Source organism: Taudactylus pleione, unplaced genomic scaffold (genome assembly GCF_031769625.1).
Source record: "Taudactylus pleione unplaced genomic scaffold, aTauple2 ptg000212l, whole genome shotgun sequence".
Lineage (NCBI taxonomy): Eukaryota > Metazoa > Chordata > Amphibia > Anura > Myobatrachidae > Taudactylus > Taudactylus pleione.
The window spans coordinates 4,741,156-4,763,816 of NW_028284614.1; positions in this window are offsets into that span (position 1 = coordinate 4,741,156).

The window sequence follows — 22,661 nt, forward strand, 5'->3', positions numbered from 1 at the left end:
AGGAGTGTAAGTGTGTCCGCGGTTGACATGTGTGAGCCAGACCTAAATACTGGTGTACTGGTGAATCCTCCAAGTTCCAACATTTGTGTACCCTCTGTAAATGTGGGGAAGGGCAGTCAACATCTTGCAGACGTAGTCAGTGAGTATGCTTCTGTTGAATTGCACATGGAGGAGGAGGATATTTTGTAGTTGAAGGCGCTAAGGATGATGAGGATGTTGATGATGAGGATGTTGATGCTAAGCATGTCCTTTGTGTAAGTAAGGCAACAGCTGTTGCCCATGGATTGAAAAAGCCAAAGCCCATTGTTGTCATGCCGGGGCAAAAGACAAAAAAAATCCACTTCTCACGTGTGTAATTATTTCCACCCCAATCCGATCAAGCCATATGTAACCATTGCCAAGCAAGGGTGAGTAGAGGGAGGGACCTAAACCACCTAGGAACCTCCTCCTTGTTACATCACTTGGAGCACATTCATGAAATATCAATATATGTCGCCAAGTTCCAAAACTCAAAACGTAACAAGTCCAGTGTCACCTACCTGCTCCCTCTCTGTGGGATCCAAGCGCCTTCGATCTCCACCACCAACACCTGCATCATCAACATCCTCATTCATCATCGGGAGTACTGCTCCATCCAATTTTGTTATTCGAAGCATGATTGACTCCTCCCCTATACGTGATTCCTCAGAAGGATACTTGATTACTACGCCTGTTGCTGCTGCTGTTGCTGTGAGTGGATCTTCATCCCAGAAGGGGACCAGTAAGAAGAGTACTTGTAGCATATCCTACAAAAAACAATTAACTGTCAAACAATTGTTTGCAAGGGCAAACAAGTATGACAGCAATCACCCATTTGCACAGCAGATTACTGACGCCATAATAGCTATGCTGGTATTAGATGTACGTCCAGTATCCGCCATTACTGCAGTGGGTCTTCAACAGTTAATTGAGGTCCTGTGTCCTCGCTACCAGATCCCTTCTAGATTTAATTTTGCTAGAACAGCAATTCCAAGTCTGTACAAGGACATTACAAAAAACCTTATTAATGTCCTCAGAAATGCCATTGTACCCACTGTCCACTTGACCACTGATATGTGGACAGGGCAAACTAAGGATTACATGACTGTGACAGCTCACTGGGTAGGTGTATTGTCTACAACAGCAACAGCAGCAGCAACATCTACCAAAAGACAGCTGATACAGAGGCAGGCTACTCTTTGTATAACTGGTTTCACTAAGAGGCATACCACTGAGAACCTCTTAGAAAAACTCAGGGAAATCATTGCTAAATGGCTTACCCTACTAGGAATCTCCTTGGGATTTGTGATTTCGGACAATGTCACCAATATTGTGAGAGCATTACATGTGGGTGAATTCCAACATGTCCAATGTTTTGCTCACACAATTAATTTGTTGGTGCAACATTTTTTAAAAAATTACAGAGGCATGCAGGAGATGCTCTTGGTGGCCCAACAGACCAAAATCTAAAACTATGCAAAGAGCTGTTGGTAAAAAAATTGTCAGTTGTAGCCGCTCGTGAAACGCCATCATCTCCTTCAGTTTCTGCAGCTGCCAGGAAAAAACTACATTTTCCTTACAGAATGCCTGCTGGTCATGCAGGTCGTTCACCAAAAAATTACATCTGGTCGGGCCTGAGAGAACTGCCTACTAGTGACATGTCTTCTACCGTGACTATATGTGATACGGTCTCCATTCACAGAATGGTGGAGGACTATTTCAGAGATAACACCCTAATAGGCATGTCAGACAGTCCCTTTCAGTACTGGCAGGAAAAAGAGGCAATTTGGAGTCCCATACACAAACTGGCTTTGCATTACTTTAGTTGCCCACCCTCCAGTGTGTACTCCGAAAGAGTTTTCAGTGCAGCTGGCAACCTTGTCAGTGATCGGCGTAGGAGGTTACTTCCTCAAAATGTGGAAAAGATGATGTTCATTAAAATGAATTACAAATTCCACGAGGAAGACCTCTACCAACAATTACATAAAAAAATTACAGAGGTGCCTATGGTAGATTCCAGCGGGGATGAATTAATTGTGTCAAGAAGAGGATGTACACACTGGTGAGGATGACGAGGATGAGGAAGAAGACAACTTGTAATGTAAAGCCAGTTTGTGTATGGGATCATTTTTATTTCCATATCCAGTGCACATTGCCAGCTTGTTTTATGGGGGTCCAAAACAAACTAATAATTTCAGCCACAGTTGGCAGTCCTTGTCGCTGAAATGATTGGTTTGTTAAACTGTGAATGTCATGTTTCGTATACAACATAAAGGTGGGTGGGAGGGCCCAAGGACTATTCCATCTTGCACCTTTTTCCTTTTCATTATGTGCTGGTTGGGGCATTGCTGCCTGATATTTTAAATTAATGTTATGGTTGGTTTAGGAACCAATGATTTGTTTTTAAATTAATTTATTATCAATTTTACAGTCAGGGGCTGCACCAATGAATTTCTTTTATTAACTATTCAGCCAGCGGCTGCACCCAATGAATTGTTTTTTATTTTTGAATTTAATTATTATTAATTATTCAGCCCGGGACTGCACCAATGAATTGTTTTTTAATTAATTTATTATCAATTTTACAGCCAGGGGCTACACCAACTATCAACTATCAATTCTTCAATCCTCAAGGGTATCCCAACCATCATCTTTCCATAGTCCTCAACTCTATTAATAATTATATCAATCAGTTTTGAGCCAGCAAGCTGGATGCAATCTTTTGGCCCTTTAACTCAGTGTTCTCCCCAGGCTGTTTTCTGCAGGCGCATCGCCTGGCAGAAACAGCCTGCCGCCCGGCACTTTTCCCCACTGAACCCCGCCGACCCCCGCTGTGGAACACTGGCCTCTGAAGTGACCGGAGGCTAAAGAAGACTGATCACTTCAGAGGCCAGCGTTCCCAGTGATGCACTGCCTGGGTGACGTCATGACGTCACCTGTGACATGAGGAGCCTGCCCCGCGCGCCTGCTGGATCTAGTTAGATCCAGTCAGTGCGCGGCATCAGCAGCGGCAGGCAAGTAAAGGTAAGTGCTGGGGCCGGGACCAGGACCAGTCTGGGGGCAATATTTAAGTCTGGGGGCACTGCATAAAGAGGCCAGCCTGGGGGCACTGCATAAAGGAGCCAGCCTGGGAGCACTGCATAATGGAGCCAGCCTGGGGGCACTGCAAAAAGGGGCCAGCCTGGGGGCACTGCATAAAGGGGCCAGTCTGGGGCACTATTTTAGCCTGGGGGCACTGCATAAGGGGCCAGCCTGGGGGCACTGCATAAGGGACACTTTAAAGCTGGGGGCACTATTTAAGCCTGGGGGCACTACATAAGGGACCAGTCTGCGGCACTACATAGGGGCACTACTTCAGCCAGGGGGCACTGCATAAGGGCAAAGCTAAACTACAGGGGGCACTGTATAAAGGGCACAAATACAGGGGGCACTGCATAATGGGCACTTGTGACTGAGCGCCAGTGGGGGAGCAGCCTGAGAGCATAATTGCGAAGGCCCCAACCCGGCTACTTTTTGATGCCACCCGGCTGGAAAAGCTTTCTGGGGAGAACACTGCTTTAACTAGATGAAAAAAATCAATATTGTGAGCTGTGAGGTGGTCAAAATTGACTGGAAACGAGTGGAAATAAATGTTATTGAGGTTATTAATACTGTAGGAACAAAAAAGGCCCATTTTATGTGATTTTAGCTTTTTTTTTATTTTTTAAGGAAAAATCCAGATCCAAAACCCAAAAACAAAACATGGAGGTGAGGTTTTGGCAAAGCCAATCCAGATCCAAAACCAGGGGAGATCCAAAACCAAAACACGGGGGTCGGCGCACATCCCTAGTAATAATAGCTAAGTGTTTTATAATGCCGCCTAGTCCTGGACCTTACCAATGGATCATCTCCACCAAATAAGCAGCAGCCGTGTGAGTGCTGCACTGCTCTGTCCAGGCGATCCCTGATGTGACTGTTCTGTGCTCCATGACGGCTCTTGTTGCTCCATGGCCTTCTTCCCACCGCCATACAGGATGGCAGCCAAAACATTCCCCATGTATCACCTGTGTGATAAGTGTATTGTACCGATAGTTTATATTATATTTTTAAATATTTTGGATGCTGCAAACGAACATAAGAATAAGCTATGTGGTTGGGCATGGGATATTATGTTGCCATTCACAATGTTGATCGACATTGATCAAGGCAACATTTTTCCAATGTCAACATTAATCTTAACTCTAACCCTAACTCTAACGCTAACTCCAACGCTAACCCTAAATCTACCGATAGCTCTAACACTTACTCTAACCTTAACCATAATGCTAACCCTAACTCTAACCCAAACTCTAACCCTAAGGGCAACCCTAACGCTAACTCTAACCCTAATGCTAACCCTAACTCTAACCCTAACCCAAACCCTATCTCTAACCCTATCTCTAAGTCTAACCATAACTCTAACCATAACTCTAACCCTAACTCCAATGCTGATCCTAAATCTAACGCTAACCCTAACTCTAACGCTAATTCTAACCCTTACTCTAACCTTAACGCTAACCCTAACTCTAACCATAACTCTAACACTAACAATAACCCTAACTCTAACCCTAAGGGCAACCTAACTCTAACCCTAATGCTAACCCTAACTCTAACCATAACTCTAATCCTAACTCTATCTCTAACCCTATCTCTAACCCTAACTCTAACCCTAACTATAACTCTAACCCGGACTCTAACCCTAAGGGCACCCCTAGCACTAACCCTAACCATAACGTTAACCCTAACTCTAACCCTAGCTCTAACCCTATCTCTAACTCTAACCCTAACTCTAACCATAACTCTAACCCTAACTCTAACCCTATCCTTAACTCTAACCCTAACTCTAACCCTATCTCTAACCCTATCTCTAACTCTAACCATAACTCTAACCCTAAACCTAATGCTAACTCTAACCCTAACTCTAACCCTATCCCTAACTCTAACCCTATCGCTAACCCTATCTCTAACTCTAACCATAACTCTAACCATAAACCTAACGCTAACCCTAACTCTTACCCTAACTCTACCCTATCCATAATTCTAACCCTATCCATAATTCTAACCCTATCCCTAGCTCTAACCCTATCTCTAACTCTAACCATAACTCTAACCCTAACTCTAACCCTAACTCTTACCCTAACTCTAACCCTATCCCTAACTCTAACCCTATCCCTAACTCTAACCCTATCTCTAACTCTAACCATAACTCTAGCCCTAAACCTAATGCTAACCCTAACTCTAACCCTAACTCTAACCCTATCCCTAACTCTAACCCTATCGCTAACCCTATTGCTAACCCTATCTCTAACTCTAACTATAACTCTAAACCTAACGCTAACCCTAACTCTTACCCTAACTCTAACCCTATCCCTAACTCTAACCCTATCTCTAACCCTAAACCTAACGCTAACCCTAACTCTTACCCTAACTCTAACCTGAACTCTAACCCTAAGGGCAACCCTAACGCTAACCCTAACTCTAACCCTAACTCTAACCCTAAAGCTGGCCACACACTAGACCAACTTGCATCCAACCAGCCAACTTGTTGATTGGTTGGAATGAAAATCTGGTAAGGAATGAAAGCAAATGACAATCAGCAATTTGCTCCCAATCACCGGAAAATTAACAAAAACAGTAGTTTGAACAAATTGTTTAGATCAAACATTTAACAAACTTGTCTGATGACCATTTTCATCTGTTTTCTGGCATTTAGGAGCAAATTGCTGATCATCATTTACTCCCATTCCTTACCAGATTTTCATTCCAACCAATCAACAAGTTGGCTGTAAGTTGGTCTAGTGTGTGGCCAGCTTAACTCTAACCCTAACCCTATCTCTAACCATATCTCTAAATTTAACCCTAACTCTAACCATAACTCTAACCCTAACTCCAACGCTAATCCTAACTCTAATGCTAACTCTAATTCTAATTCTAATGCTTACTCTAACCTTAATCCTAAGGCTAAGTCTAACCCTTACTCTAACCTTAACCCTAACTCTAACCCTAACCATAACCCTAACTCTATCTCTAACCCTATCTCTAACCCTAATTCTAACCCTAACTATAACTCTAACCCGAACTCTAACCCTAAGGGCATCCCTAACTCTAACCCTAACTCTAACTCTAACATTAACTCTAACCCTAGCTCTAACCCTATCGCTAAATCTAACCCTAACTCTAACCCTATCCCTAACTCTAACCCTATCTCTAACCCTATCTCTAACCAAAACTCTAACCCTAACAGTAACGCTAACCCTAACTCTAACCCTAATCCTAACTCTAACCCTATCTCTAACCATAATCCTAACTCTAACCCTATCTCTAACCCTAACTCTAACCCTAACACTAACGCTAACACTAAGTTTAACCCTAACTCTAACCCTAACTCTAACCCTAACTCTAACCCTAATGCTAACGCTAACTCTAAACCTTACTCTAACACTAACGCTAACACTATTACTAACACCTTCGCTAACTCTTACTCTAACCTTAACCCTAACTCTATCCCTATCTCTAACTCTATCTCTAATCCTATCTTTAACTCTAAGGGCAACTCTAATGCTAACCATAATGGCAACTCTAACACTAGCCCTAACTATTAAGTTAGGCCGGAATCGGTATGTATTACGGCCGGACCTAAGCCCTGCGGATGAAATACAGACGCCGGAAGGCTGGCAGATGAAGATCCCGACTGAGGTGGTATTTACCCTAACCCTCCCCTCTCCTCCCCTAACCCTAACTCTCCCTTAAGGGTGCTTAACACTAACCTCCCCCCTAGTGCCTAAACCTAACCCCCCCTCCCCGGACCCTAAACCTAACCTTCCCGGGGGGGTGCCGAACCCTAACCTACCCCCGGTGGTGCCTGACCATATTTCCCCCTTCCCCTAGCCTAACCTTAACCCTCTTGGGGGGATGCCTAACTCTAAGTCCCCCCAGGAGTCCATAAACCTAACCCTGCCCTCCCGCAACTATGAGCTCCCAACGCCCGGTTTACCTATGTTCGGTATGCCGGGTGTCGGGATTTCGGTATGGAGCTAATTATAGGCGTCGGTATTTAGACACCTATCATTAGTCCCATGCCAGGCTTTCACTGTCGGGAAGCCGGTGGCCGGCATTTCGACCGTGGGCTTCCTGACTACATCACAGTTAACCCTACCGCTAACCCTAACCCTAGCAGTAACTCTTACCCGACAACACTATTTCTTACCCTAGCAGTGACCCTAACGCTATCCCTAACCCTAGCAGTAACCCTAATGCTATCCCTAACCTTAGCAGTAGCCCTAACGCTATCCCTAACCCTAATAAAAAACATAATGTTGCCATTTTAACCATGTCGACATTACCAATGTTGACCTGCTGACTGCATACCCTTAGACACCCCCTGTCGCTAGTCCTGAGTGTGTCGCACCCATTTCCTGGGTGTACTGAAGCCAGTGGCTGGGTCCTTGGATACAGGTTCACTGGCTTCAGCAGCATCAATTCCCCGGCCATCCTGGAGTAATATGAGGGTTAATCAGATGACCGATGCTCACATAGATGATCTGATGCTGCATCTCCAGGCGCAGTAGCAGATCAGAGAAGGCAAACAGAAGGCGTCTATTTAGACAAGACGCCTCCTGCTGCATTAGCATATTATCACACAGCCGCTGCATACAAAGACTGTCTCTGAATCAGGCCCTAAGCACTTTCCCCAGTGAAAACTCTTTCACTGTTAGCGTAATCACTTTGTGATTGAGCATTGTCCTATAGTAAAGCTCAGTATGGACAGTGGTATCTGCTGATAACTAGGTAAACATCTGAGAAATCAGTCGTTTCTCTAGGTTTAAGGTTTTTAACATACCTCCAGTGGTCGAAGTGGGAATTTTGAAGTGGTGGTATGGAAAATGTAAGGTTGTAGGGGGCATGCCCACGCTGAGGGGCGTGTCCACAAGACACGCCCCTTTTATTCAATATAGTGCACCACACTCTAGTATCCCTTAAACACAATATGCTATTCAGTAGCAGTACCCCTTATACATTATGCCCATTGAATTCTCCTCATAGGGTATACATTAAAAAAAACACACATTAAAAGAAAAAAAAAGAAACAAAAACATAGAACATAAAAAATAAAACACATTGGCTTCACATGAAAAAAAAATCACACACACACACATTGTCATCGATAACAAAAAAACCAAACACGTTACCCACAGGGAAAACACACACAGACATAGGCCCCCACTGGAATAAACACACAGGCCCCCCACTTGAATAATTACACACTCACAAATAGGCCCCCACAGGTCACAAATAGGCCCCCACAGGAAAAAACACACTCACATATAGGCCCCCTCGCAGGAATAAACACTCACATATAGGCCCCTTCACAGGAAAAAACACACATATAGGCCCCCCCCACAGGAAAAGACACACTCACATATAGCCCCCCCCAAAGGAAAAACAAACTCACATGTAGGCCCCCCCACAGGAAAAAACACAATCACTTATAGACCCCTCCATAGGAAAAACACACTCATATATAGGCCCCCCCCACAGGAATAACATACTCACATATAGGCCCCCACACACAAAAAACACACTCACATATAGGACCCCCACAGGAAAAACACATTCACATATAGGAACCCCCACAGGAAAAACACACTCACATATAGGCCCCCCCAAAGGAAAAACACACTCACATATAGGACCCCCGACAGGAAAATACACTCTCACATATAGGCCCCCTCGCAGGAAAAAACACTCTCACATATAGGCACCCTCACAGGAAAAAAACACTCACATAAGCACCCTGGACAGTAATATTCACCAGGTGCTTCTATAAACAGTCAGTAGAGCTGAGGAAACCTGACCTGCTCCATGTAGAGGGATCCAAAAGCCATGTAAGACAGTCACAGAAGGAGTGGAGATGAGAAGGGGAGCAGGGAGCGGAGTCCCGACCATAGATAACCCGGACGCAAACCCGGGGAAGCCGGAAGCAGCAGCAACGTGAGGAGCAGGGGAGGTTAGGCACAGAGGGAGTGAAGATGTGGTCGGGAGCAGGGACTTCCATCCAGTGGCAACCTGCACCAACACAGGGGCCATGTCACGTCTGAGACTGGAGAAGAGGACATGGTGGGCATAAGTTGGGGAAAGAAGCGGAGACGAGGGGCCTGGATGTACGTTCTCCTCATCCACAGGTCTTGAGTGTTGGCGAGACCTGGGCAAAGGTGCGGAGTCTAACCCACAGGATGGTGTTCGCCAGTGACCCCCCCAATTGGGATATGGACTTAGCTGCACCCCGTGAGCAGGTCGCGGTCCTTTGACCAGGTACCCAAGCCCTGCAGGGATAGAGACACTACAACCGTGGCCCAGCGAGGATATGCCTGCTTAGGCACCAAACAGTCCCTTAAAACACTGTATAGAAAACACCTTGACACGAGGATCAAATGTCAATAAGGATTTCAAGTGGGAAGCAACTCACGGTTACTTGAGACATCACCAGAGATAGAAGGCACACGGGTAGAGGTGGTATACGTTGTAGCACGGATGTTCACTGAAGACGTAAGGCACACAGGTGGGGATGGTAACACTGCTGCACGGGTATTCACCAGAGACGTATAGGCACACAGGTAAAGGTGGGTACACTGCTGCACGGGTATTCACCAAAGACGTAAAGGCACACAGGTAAAGGTGGTAACACTGCTGCACGGGTATTCACCAGAGATGTATAGGCACACAGGTAAAGGTGGTAACACTGCTGCACGGGTATTCACCAGAGATGTATAGGCACACAGGTAAAGGTGGTAACACTGCTGCTGTACGGGTGAATAGGAACCTGGACCGGGAACTCACTAAAGCACGCTAGGAGACAACCGTTGTTCAGGCAATTTCCCATAACCTGTGGAACAGTTTTATACCCAGGGGAACCCTTAGACAGGTGCACAGCATCAGCTGAAAACGGGCCTATCAGGGAGAAGGGTCCAGTCACATGGGCCGACTGTCATGGCGGCGCCCATGTCCGGATTTGCGATGCCAGACACCAGCCCTCCAGGAAGCCACAGCATGCGGGGAGAATACTCAGCTTCTCCCCCGCCGTCGCGCAGGCCGACCGACCACCCAGGATGAGAGGGGAAGCCGGCGGTGCGGTAAGCGGGCGCCGATCCCCGGCTGAGCCCTGACAGGCCAGGACCAGGGGGAGGCACATGGGGAGATGAGAAGGGGAGTGGGGGCAGTGTCCGCATTTCCGACCATCACTAATCTACAGCTCCGTGGCAGTTGAGCAGCAGTCAATTGATGAGGAAGGGAGGGGACAGATGGAGGGTGTGCTGATGACGAGGGAAGGAGCGGGGACCGGAGATCCATCCAGCCGCAGCAGCAGCAAACCAGGAGCAACAGTAGCGGTAGTCAAGGGCCATCCAGCCTCCAGCCAGCAGAATTTACAGTGGGACACAGCCTTATACAGGATTGCGGCACTGCAAGGGCTCCGGAGTGTGTGGCTGCGTGAGTCACAAATGCAGTGTTAAATCCTCTCACCCACTGTACAGACACTTCTGGGTCAGCGCAAATCGAAGTGTCGGTATATCATACCGCCGTATACCGGCAAACTTCGACCACTGCATACCTCCCAACCATCCCACTTGGCTTATCCCAATTTGCAGAGGGGTTTGGGATAGTGATGTGCGGTTTGGCTTTCCTGAAATACGAACACACCCAAACTTATGGGTTCTGAGTTGAATCGAGTCCCAGTTCAGAATCACTTTGGGGTCCCGAGTGGAAACCGAGTCCTGGTTGGTTTGGAACTCGGATTTAAAAACCGATCTTGGGTTTTGGGCTGCATGTAAACTGGTCTAATTACATGAATTTTGTGGTTTTATCGATTTTTTTTTTTTTTTATGTAATCTGTTTTTATTGAAAACGAAAACAGCACAGTACATATATGGCCTACAACGGCCCACAGAAACATCAAATAAAGTCAAATAACAATATGAATTCAGTGGACAAATATACTCATACAACATGAAATAAAGGAGCAAGTAAGAATAAGTCTTAAGTCGCTTAGTTTTGAACGTGCTGTCAAATATTACTAACTGAAATAGAATGAAAAACAAAAAACAATATAAAAGCAAAAATCAAAATAACTAATCAAATAAAATAAGAAACATAAGAATTTAAGAAAGAAAATAATAGAGAGAAAGAAAGATAATAAAATAATGGGGAAAAGTAAAAGAGGATGTCGCCACATCCTAAGAGGCACTTAAGTATTTGTTTTGTACTCAGCAGTCTCTTTAAAGTTCAGCCAGCAATACCAAATGTCAGTAAAATCTAGGGGAGATGATTTAGACAATGAGAGATCTTCCATATACATATACTGATCTATTCTCTGGAACCATCGAGAAATGGGAGGACAAGTCGAAGACCTCCAATAACATGGTACAGTAGCCCTCGCAGCATTCACCAGATGACGCAACACAGATTTTTTATATATGGATATTGGAAGGTCAGATACATTTAGCAACCAAAATTCAGGTTTATCAGATAAAGGAAGACCAATGATCAATTCCGATAATTGTCAAACCTTCCTCCAGAATTCAGCTATCACCAGGCATTGCCACCAAATATGGAAAGGAGTGCCCACTGCCTGTTGACAACGCCAGCATAAATCAGATAAATTTGGAAACATCCGGTGGATGTGAACAGGGCATCTATACCACCTTGCCAAAATCTTATATTGGGTTTCTAGAACTTGGAGTGAAGAGGAACTAGCAAAAGTAAAATCAAATATTTGTGACCACTGATCCTCAGTTAGGTCCCTCCATAATTCACTATGCCAAGCAGAGACATAAGAAGGTAGAGATGGGTTAGAGCACTCAAGACATATTTGATATATGGAAGAAATAAGGTGTCTTGGGGGGTCTACTGCCATACATAAAACTTCAAATTTAGTTGGAGTCCAGCGAGCTTCACTAGCCTTAAGAGAATTCACATAATGTCTTAGTTGGAGAAATACCCAAAAGGAACGAGCTGGGAGATTATATATTTGCTGGAGATCTGTAAAGGATCGTATTCCACTAGGTGTCACTAGATGGAATATACGAGTAATACCTTTTGTGGACCAACTAGATAGATTAGATGCCATAAGGCCTGGGGGAAAATCCGGGTTATCTACCAGCGGAGTAGGTAATGAAGCGCATGGGCTAAACGAGGGAGGTTTCTAAATTTATTCCAACAGCGTAGAGTGGGGCCTAGTGTCGGGTGAGATAAAGGCGGACATTTAACAATCCAAGGAAGGACATGAGGTGGTTTACCTACTGTGTGACCTACTACACATGTCCATTGTTTGGTTGCAGATAGACGAGACATTTCAACAATCCTAGACAAGTGGACTGCATGTTAATAAGTAAGGAAGTGGGGTAATTGCAAACCACCTCTCAAACGGCTTTGCGTTAATACAGCCTGTGATAGTCTGGATCTACTTGAGCCCCAAACAAAATGTCCCACTAAGCTTTGCAATTCTCGAAAAAAGGAAACTGGTATGGTAATAGGCAACACTTGCATCAGGTATAAGACCTTAGGTAAAATAGACATCTTAACCGTATTAATTTTACCCAACCAGGATAGCTTCAATAGAGACCATCTCTGGAAATCTGTCTTAAATTGTTGAATAAGAGGGGGAAAATTTAATTGGTACAAATTATTATTTGAAGGGGATAGAAGAACACCCAAATATTTAAGACTAGAAGAAGTCCAAACAAAGGGAAAAGCATCTCTAAGACTTGTCACAGTGCTGTCAGGTGCTGATACATTCATGGCAACGGATTTGGAATAATTGACTTTAAAATTAGAGATCCCACTGAATCTATCAAACTCACCGGCAAAGAGATAGTAGCAAGGAGATCGTCAGCAAATAGTGCCAATTTGTACTCATGGTCTCCAATCTGCACACCTTTAATATCCCCGTTACACCGGATAGCCCTCGCCAATGCCTCCATGCAAAGTACAAATATAAGAGGAGACAGTGGGCATCCTTGACGTGTACCATTATTGATCGGGAAAGGCTCTGAAAGGGCCCCATTGACCCATACTCTGGCCGTGGGAAATTTATAAAGGGCTAAAATACGATGAAAACAGTGAGAGCCTAACCCCATATATCGAAGAAGGCCTTCCATGAACTGCCAATTAATCCTGTCGAAGGCCTTCTCTGCATCTGTTGAGAGTAGGATAACAGGGGACCCAGTACCTCTAACAAAATGGATTATATCAATAATCTTAGAGGTATTGTCTTTAGCCTCTCTACCTCGAATAAATCCAACTTGGTCTTCGTGTATCAAGCCAGGGAGAAGAGAACCCAGCCTATTTGCCAGCATTTTAGCATATAATTTTAAATCATTATTTAATAAAGAAATAGGCCTATAGCTAGCACATTGGGCATGGTCCTTCCCCTCTTTAGGGATTATTGAAATATGTGCTTCAAGTGTCTGAGGGGAAAAACCTACCCTATCGGAAACTTCATTACAGGCTTTCAAAAAAAGGGGCAACAGCAACAGCATAGCTCGAAACGTCTTATAGTAACTTACAGGAAAACCATCGGGGCCAGGGCTTTTCCCAAGAGGGGTATTTGATCTAGTTCCTCGTAAGTAAAGGGGCGATCGAGAGAAGTCAGATCACTCTCATCAAGTTGTGGGAAATCAACCAAAGAGAGGTCATTTCTGATCGCTTCATGAGGCGTTAATGAATGGGTAGGCGATTGTTCCTTATGTAAATTATAAAGTTTCAAATAATAATTTTGAAAGGCAGCTGCAATCTGAGGAAAGGTATGGACACATTCCCCCCTGAAACCCGAACATTAGAGACATAAGATTTTAACCTCTGAGTTTTTAAAGCTCTAGCAAGCATTTTGCCAGGCTTATTTCCACATTGATAAAATTTATGCCTGCATTTCTGTAAATCCAATTTAGTTTTATCCTGAAGAAGCTTATTAAGAGCCTGTCTTGCTTCAGTAAGTTCTCTCAATGTAGTTGCATCTAAAGAGGATTTATGGGATGTTTCCAGGGACTTAATACGGGCTAGAAGTTGTTGCCGTTGAGCCATCCTTTCCCTTTTTAATCTAGAACCCAGCTGGATACAGTGTCCTCTAATCACACATTTGTGTGCCTCCCACACCATTATCTTAGACACATCTGGAGTGTCATCAATATCGATATATTCAGTGATGGCTTTGAGAAGATCGTTTTTAGTACAGGGGTCATTAAGTAAGATCTCATTAAAGCGCCATGTCCATGGTCTGGGTGTCGAGTTAGGAAAACATATATTTGCAAAAATTGGGGCATGGTCAGACCAGGTAATATGACCTATTTGACTATAGGGAAAATATTGAAGGTTTCTATGATCTACAAGAAAGTAATCAATACGTGAATATACAGATTGCGAGTTAGAGTAAAACGTATAATTTCTAACCGTTGGATGTTGAGTCCTCCATAAATCTATCAATTGGTATTCAGAAAAGAGTTGACGTACTCTGCGATGGTCCCGCAAGGAGACTCGGGGCGATCCCAAAGAACAGTCTAACACAGGGTCCAAAGACCAATTAAAGTCCCCACCTATTATTACAGATCCCTCTCTCAATGGTTCCAAAAGTTTCAAGACCTTGTTAAAAAATTGCCTCTGTTTCTGATTGGGAGAATAAACATTTACAATAGTGTATACTTGATTATATAACTTACATTTCAATATCTGGCATCTGCCTTCCATTAGAATATGATGAGATATATCTGTAACGGCGAGCCTACGAGAAAGAAGTATAGCCACTCCCAGAGATTTACTCTGAGAGTTATTACTACAAAACACATGAGGATAATAATAATTCCCAAGCTTAGGAGCAACTAGCTGTTTAAAGTGTGTTTCTTGCACAAAGGCTACATCTACTCTCTCTAGGTGAAGTTCTCGCAGTAAAGTGGACCATTTCTCAGGAATATTAAGACCTTTAACATTAAAGGAACATAATTTTATGTTTTCTGACTTAAGGGAGTGGCTGTGGAAGAAGTTAATCATAGATAAAGAGTGAGGCATTATATGAATCTTATAAAGGTTTACATGGGAAATAGAGATGTAGCGACTAAAAAGGGAAAAAATAAAAACAAAAAGATTAAAATAAAAACAAGAATAATAAAAAAAAGAAATAAAATAGTGCAAGAGAAACAGAAAGAGAGTCTTATTAGAAGAAACAGAGAAATATATCCATGAGGAAAAATTTCTGCTATTGGAGCAAGCCGGAGACGATGGTCTTCCCATGCTCCAAGGTCGAAAATGCGGAATGACCCAACTGGGGTAAGGCAGCTATAACCACCCCCCAGGAATAAAGAACTAACATATAGCCTGTAAACGGTAATATCAAAGAAAAAAAAAATCCACATAATAAGAATAACAGTACCATCTACATTAGTATCATAAATGTATGAGGCACATCCATAGAACAATTCTAGAATTTTGTAAAGAAACTTACTAAAACATACACAACCTTACAAAAATCTGCTGTGTGGTGAGAACAAAAAACATAAATAAATTCTTTCCTTTCGTATAAATGACAAATAGAAAACATTAAACTGTTACGTAAGAACCAAGACAATTATAAGAATCTATAATCATCAAATGATCAGTGAGCGAACTTACCCCCAACAATATCAAAAGGATACAATTCCGGACATGTATCCTGTCTGCCTAAGCTCAACAAAGAGGCAAAAAATATCGCAAGTGGTCAGGTGCCCGAGGCTGTCCTTTCAACTCGCGGAGAAGTTGAATTATGCCTCTGCCCCCTCACTGTTGTCCAAGGAGCTTTTGCAACAGGTGAGACGGGTGGGTCTAGACGTGAGAACAGGTGGAACCAATCTTGGAGAGGAGGTATTGAAATAGAGAGTGCGTCACAGAAATTATCCAGGTCTTCCGGTGTCTGTAAGACGAGTTGGCAACCATCATGCATGACTTGGATACTCAGAGGAAATCCCCAGCGAAAATGGACACCTTTCTGTTTAAGAATGTCAGTAAGAGGCTTCAGAAGACGCCTTTGATGGAGTGTATTCCAGGAGAGATCTGGGAAAATTTGAACTTTACTGCCGTTAAATTCAACACCATCCAGTTTGCGTGCTTTGCTGAGAATCTCTTCCTTAAGATGATGGTAGTGAAGTCGACAAATAATGTCTCTGGGAGCCTCAGATTGGAGACCCTTTGGTCTTAGGGCCCGGTGTGCACGATCGAAAAGAATTATATTATCTGGTTCTGCATCTGTGAGTTCATTGAACATTTTGGTTAGTGCATCAACGATAGCAGGACCTTGGACATCCTTCGGGATTCCCCGGATACGTAAATTATTACGGCGGCCTCTATTATCGAGATCATCTAGTCTCCGCTGCATCATTCTCATCTCTTGTGCATGCGTAGATACAATGTCCCGAACTTTTTGTTGAAAAGAACTAACTTCCTCCATGTGTGTCTCCATGTCAGACACCCGGTGAGCAACATGAGAAATTTCCTTTTGAAGAGTAGCAATTTCCGCCTTGACTGTGGCCCCAATTTTCCTATCAAGGTCTAGAAAGTCTTGTTTCGTAAGTGCGTCAGAACCTCAGCCATAGTGGTATCTGATATATCTCTGGAACCAGTATGAGTTGGTGACTCCATAAGTCCAGTATTATCAGACAACGTAGATGGGTTAGAATCAGAACGTGCGTTATCTTCAAAAGCACCACTGTCAGGGGTAAGATAGCGAAATAGATTAGTTGCAATGATGTATCCGCAGTCTTCTTTGCACTAGGTGTCCGCACTGTCTTCCTAGTTTTTCCCATCAGAGAGATAGAGACAGGAGAGACAAAAAATAAAACACACACATGGAGAAAAAGGAAAGAGCAAGCACAGCAGATATGCAGTACAAAAATATTAATACATGGATAGCCTCAGAAGGTACATTCCCAGGATGCGGTCACCACGTACCAATCCCCATAGTATACGGGTGAATCAGGGGGTCATGGCCATCTAGTAGCATACGTGTCAGCCCAAAGAAAACAACATCTATCTTCACAACGATATATAGGAGATATAATAGTAATATTAGGCAATACAATATGTTATAGACACCTGCTATGAGATCAATCAGGAGGACTTTTGTAAATAGGGAGGTGTGAAGTTACAAACGTGGCCACACGGGGGAGCTCCAAGCTCAAATATGTTATAGTATCAATATACACTCATAGGAATGAAAGGAGATATATTGGAAGAAAGTAAAAACATATGGGTTTGCTACTTTGCTTGCACAAGGAATATATCTGTTATCCGACAAAGTGGCACAATATTTTTTGTTGGGTACTTTCCACTGGTTCTCTTTCTTTGTGGTGAGCAATCACAGTTCCTGCAACATATCAGCCCAGATGTCGATATCTCCTCACAATAAAATAATGCAGTCAGTAGTCCCAGTGACCAAACGTAGGATATTAGACCCTTGTAGTAGCTTCAGCGGTCAGTCAGGGAACATATGCATAGAGAGGGAGTCACAGTGAGCCGTATCCCATATGGAAGCAATGCAGCACCTCTCAGGACAGTGGCCTCACCCTCCGGCAATAAGCTGGGGTAGATAGGAAAGGAAGCCAGAGCACCAATAGCGGGGATGTACAAGGGCAGCCGCCACCCGGTTACCGCTCAGAAAGTAGGCGTCTGTCACCTAAGGCAGAGGGATACAGGCCCCGTCAGCAGCTGAGATAGCGTCCTCTGTAATAAGGTAAGGCTGCAAGCAATCAGCAGTCTTAGTGACCACAGTGGGATGCACTGACTGAAGGTGAATAGAAGCGCGCGTCAGCGCTGTAGTAGCGGCGCTCCCATCAGCAAACACCGCCGGACTTGCAGGGAGGATGCGGTGAGAAGGGTAAGCAGTTGTATGCTGAGTATGTGCTGTGGGTCACGCGGTGGGGAGCATCTCCGGTGTCCAGCCGACTTCCGCGGCAACGCTGAGGCGGCAGCGGGTGACGGCCGAAATGGAGGCCGCGGCTTTTGGCGCGGACTAGGCCTCGAGTCTTTAGAGATCAATTCCAGGCCAGCGGGGTTTCCAACCACTCTATGGGAGGGTCTGTGGGGGACAGGGGACTGGCAACCTAAAGTATAAAGTCGCCAATGCCCCTAGTTAGATAAGGAAGATGCTATTTCTGGGCTATATGGCTGGAGCCCTCAGGAAGCACGTCTTGCCCATTCTGCAGTCAGGCCACGCCCCCACCCGATTTTTTTTTTTAATCGATTTTAAAGGAATCCAGAACCTAACCAAAACCAAATCCGAGCCAAAACACTTGAGGGTGGTTTTGCCAAAACATGATGATGAATAAGAACCAAAACTAAAACACAGGGGTCTGCGCACATCTCTAGTTTGGGAGGTGTTGCACTGCTGCACGTTGTACAGCACGGCCATGATGCCCACCATTTTGTAAAGCCCCTGCAAAGCATTAGCCAGCTCAGGCCAGGGATTCCTTGGGAAGTGGGGAACCCCCTTACTGACTATACCCCAGGCCTGGGCTGAAGCCTGGGGTTATCCCCCACATCCCTGGGCAGTAAGTGTGGGGTTGATGGATGTAAAAATTTAATTTAAACTAATTTTGTCCATTACAGTAGGACTACCGTTCCAGGCAAGCTTGCCACGCTTGCTGGCACATGGAGAACCACAAGTGCCATCAAGTCCAAGCATTATAGGCCCACTGATACCTATAGTCCCCTTGTACAGGAAATATTAAAATTATGACAGTACACCCACACCGAATGTTTTATTTATTTTATTACACATTCACGCATTCACCTGCACTCACACTCACCCCCATTCACACTACATACTTACCTACTCCCTGGTGCTGTTCAGTCCCCATGTTAAGTAGGCATCTCGGGAGTGTAATGCAAAAATGCAAAGCTGATCCATACAGACGTAGAAGAGCTGTATGTGTATACATATAGCTCTTCTCCCGAAAGTGACGGGACAAACGTGTGTTCCATCATTTCTATGGCTGTGAGCAAATCAGCAGCCACTACCATGGCAAAAGGCCGCTGATTGGCTGTGAATGGTCTGTCTCTTGTCTGTGAACCAATCATAGGCCAGACCACTCACAGCCAATGAGCTGCCTGTGATGGTTAGACTGTGGTTTGGTTTAGAGTTAGGCTGCAGTTATGTTTAGGGTTAGGCTGTGGTTAGGGTTAGACTGTGGTTAGGGTTAGGCTGTGGTTAGGGTGTGGTTAGGGTGAACTGTGGCTAAATAGTTACAATCAGCTGAAAACGCTATACCAACATGCAGGCCCGCCATCAGGGGGGGACTGTCGGGACTGCAGTCCCGGGACCGGACACTTAGCTGAAAGGGGGGGAGCCCCGCTCCTACTCCTGTAGTTTCTAAAAAAATTTTACGAAGCGCAGCAGCACTGCTGCTGCTGGCTCAGTAGATAAGATTGAGCCAGCGGGCACTAGGATCCACCGCGGCTCTAAAAGGCCAGGTCCGTCCGGCAATGACTGCGCATGCACATCAATGCCGTGGATGCAGAGGAGATAGACAGCAGTGAGCAGCACGCGTCGTGAAGCCGGTAAGAAAGTTTAAACACGCTGCGCTGTTCTGTATGAGGGAAGGGAGGTGGACACATAAGGAGGCTGGCTGGACACACAAAGGGGCTTGCTGGACACACAAGGGGGCTGGTTGGACACACAAGGGGCCTGGCTGGACACACAAGGGGGCTGGCTGGACACAGATAAGGGGAGCTAGCTAGACACATAAGGGGGCTGGCTGGATGCACATAAGGGGTCTGGTTGGATAGACAAGGGAGGGGGGTTGGCTGGACACACAAGGACAGGCTTGATAGGGAAGAAGGGGGGTCCTGACGATTTTATCAGTCCTGGGCCCCACAATTTCTGATGGCAGCCCTGCCAACATGCCTCCTGTAAAGGGCGATTCTCCTGGTGGTGCACAGGACAGCTACACAATTTCAAACGACAAACTACGCCAAAATACCAAGATTTTAGTGGGTCTTAAGTTATAGGGTAAGGCATTGCTACTAAGCAATTAAGTTTTCATATAACAACCATTTCTTAACAGACCAGTTTAAAAGGAAAACAAATTTAAAAGCATGTGATGCACGGGACTCATAGAAAATAATATTTAATTTCAACCTTAACAGAATGTAATGAATAATTCTATGAAGTGTACATGCTTGTTAAATACATTTTCTATTTAAATATACTTCAGAGATTGCTTTGGTATAAATTACATTAAATCATTAAATAACTGTGAAATGTTGTAATTTTTTTTAAACCTTGAGATGCCCGCCACAGTTGAAAGTGACTCACGGGACTTGTGTGACTTATTACGTGTTTTCCAGTCTTGAAGGCTGTGTTTAGTACTTTGGAACAATGATTTGGGCAATTTTATGCTTAGTTCAAAACATAATAGTTAAATTACTTGTTTCTACCTATCCGGATTAACAATGGGGCGGATGGAGCTGTAGCTCCAGGCCCTCCATTGTAAATAGGCCCACAGGTTCTCAAATTGGCTGGCCGAAGTTCCGTTCACCCTACATTTTGTATGTAATAAAACACTGTCTGCCGGCTCCGCCCCCCTGGCCTGTCCAGACTAGTTATTGCTCACCTCAGTCAGACGACTGAGCTGTCGGGTCAATTTCTAATGGCCTCTGCTCTGTAACTCCGCCCACTGACAGGTGCTGAGCTGCGCCCAGTGGGTTGCCCTGCTCTAACGCTGAGGAGATTCTTGATTAGAGCAGGAACTCCTCAGCAGTGCCTGCTGTGCTCCTATTGGCTGAGTTACACATCACGCACTGTCACTCAGCCAATCGGAGCACATACACTCCCATCCCCACACAGTGACTGTCCGACAGGAGGCTGCTGGATTCAATTTCAGGCAGAAGTTCAACATGAACACAAGAAAAATTGTGCCAGCCAATCAGCTCCTAACTGTCATTTTTCAAACACAGCCTGTGAGATGGCAGTTGGGAGCTGATTGGCTGGCACCTTATCACTTTTCACATTTCACTTCTCCTAACACTGCTTAGTAAATAGACCCCTGAGTTTGATTTGTGTGATGCACGGGACACTTTTGTCTTTCTCTATTTTAGAGCAAATATAAACAATTATCTTAATTTGTTCATGGATTTTAGTTACATATTCAGACTACAAAGATGAGCTGTGGTGGTTTTGTTTTGTGATGATTATTATTAGTACAGTAGGAAAATGGTGCCTTTCACAGTGATGCACGGGACGGAGCTGCTTAGCATATTTAAATGTTAATATTTCTGTGTATGTTTAAGCTATATGGCAGATTTCATATTTCATTTGAAAATTCCGCATATTGGGAAGAGTGAACAAAGATCAGCTACTTCCAAACAGTTACAATTTACAGAAGTGTGCTGTGAAAACTTCGTTATAATTGACAATTGTTTTTTATGATTTGTAACTTCTACATTGGTGTATCTAAAATGTAGCTTAAAGGTAAATCAAAGTAGTTTCTTATACTTTGGAATGTGTACATTTAATAAATATAAACAAATTGCTGGTTAGTGAAATTTAATTTTTTTGTAGTTTATGTTCGCTTTCTGGAGAATCGCCCTAAACATGCACAATGTCAACATTTTGACAAGGTCAACTATGTCGACACTGAGAATGTTTTAATTTTACGTGTCGACAGGAAGTCCATGTCATCATCTGAACCATTCAGACCATGGACGCAGGCAGCTTTGTAATTCCGTCCTTGCTAATATGCAATTGCAGCAGGAAGTGTATGACACCCCCTGTATGACATCCCCTGCTGCATTTGCAATCCCAGTACTGCAACTGAGGTCGCAGACTTGGATCACTATCACGAACATCAGTAGACGATGGATGGAGCCGGGCCACCGGACGGCTGAGTCTGCTAGGCCAGGAAACTGCGTCTCCCTGATCTTGCCACTCCCAGAAAACGGGACAGACACTATTTCCGGGAATACCAGCTGACCCAGCCTCTGCACCGCCCCTTATATGGTTCTGTCTGTGAATCAGGCTTCGAAGGGGCTGTGTGCGATTATGCAGGACCCATTCTGCACACTCACATTATCGGGAATCTGCGTTCAGCATTGCACTTGCACACAATGCTGAATCAGCCCTTATGTCGACATTCTGGTGTCAACATTTTGTAGCACGCTCGCCGGTGATGTGTACCTACTGTACAATTGCAGATATTATTTAGCAAACTCAGGCAGCTCCTTGTGCCGACTGCTTAGACCAAGCTTCCAAGTTTCCTAAATAAATACATGGTGATCCATAAGTATGGAAACACCCTTATAAAAAGGAAATGAGTAAGAATATATTAATCCAGTGTCTACACACATGATATGGGAGTGTGAGAAAACTTTTTATGTTACCAGTATAGCGGCCATCTTGAAGTCAGCCATCTTGGATACAACTCAATTTTTTTAATTGGGGAGGTAGTCATGTGACATATCAAACAGATGCAGGAGTTCAAAAGAAAAACAATGGCATTTTTCGTTTTAACGTATCTTTATTCATTCTCAAGCTTTAACATACATTTTAGATATGTTCGAAGTGCTATCCACCATGTTGCAATGTTATGGCTATTCTCGTTTCCTATTCCTGATGA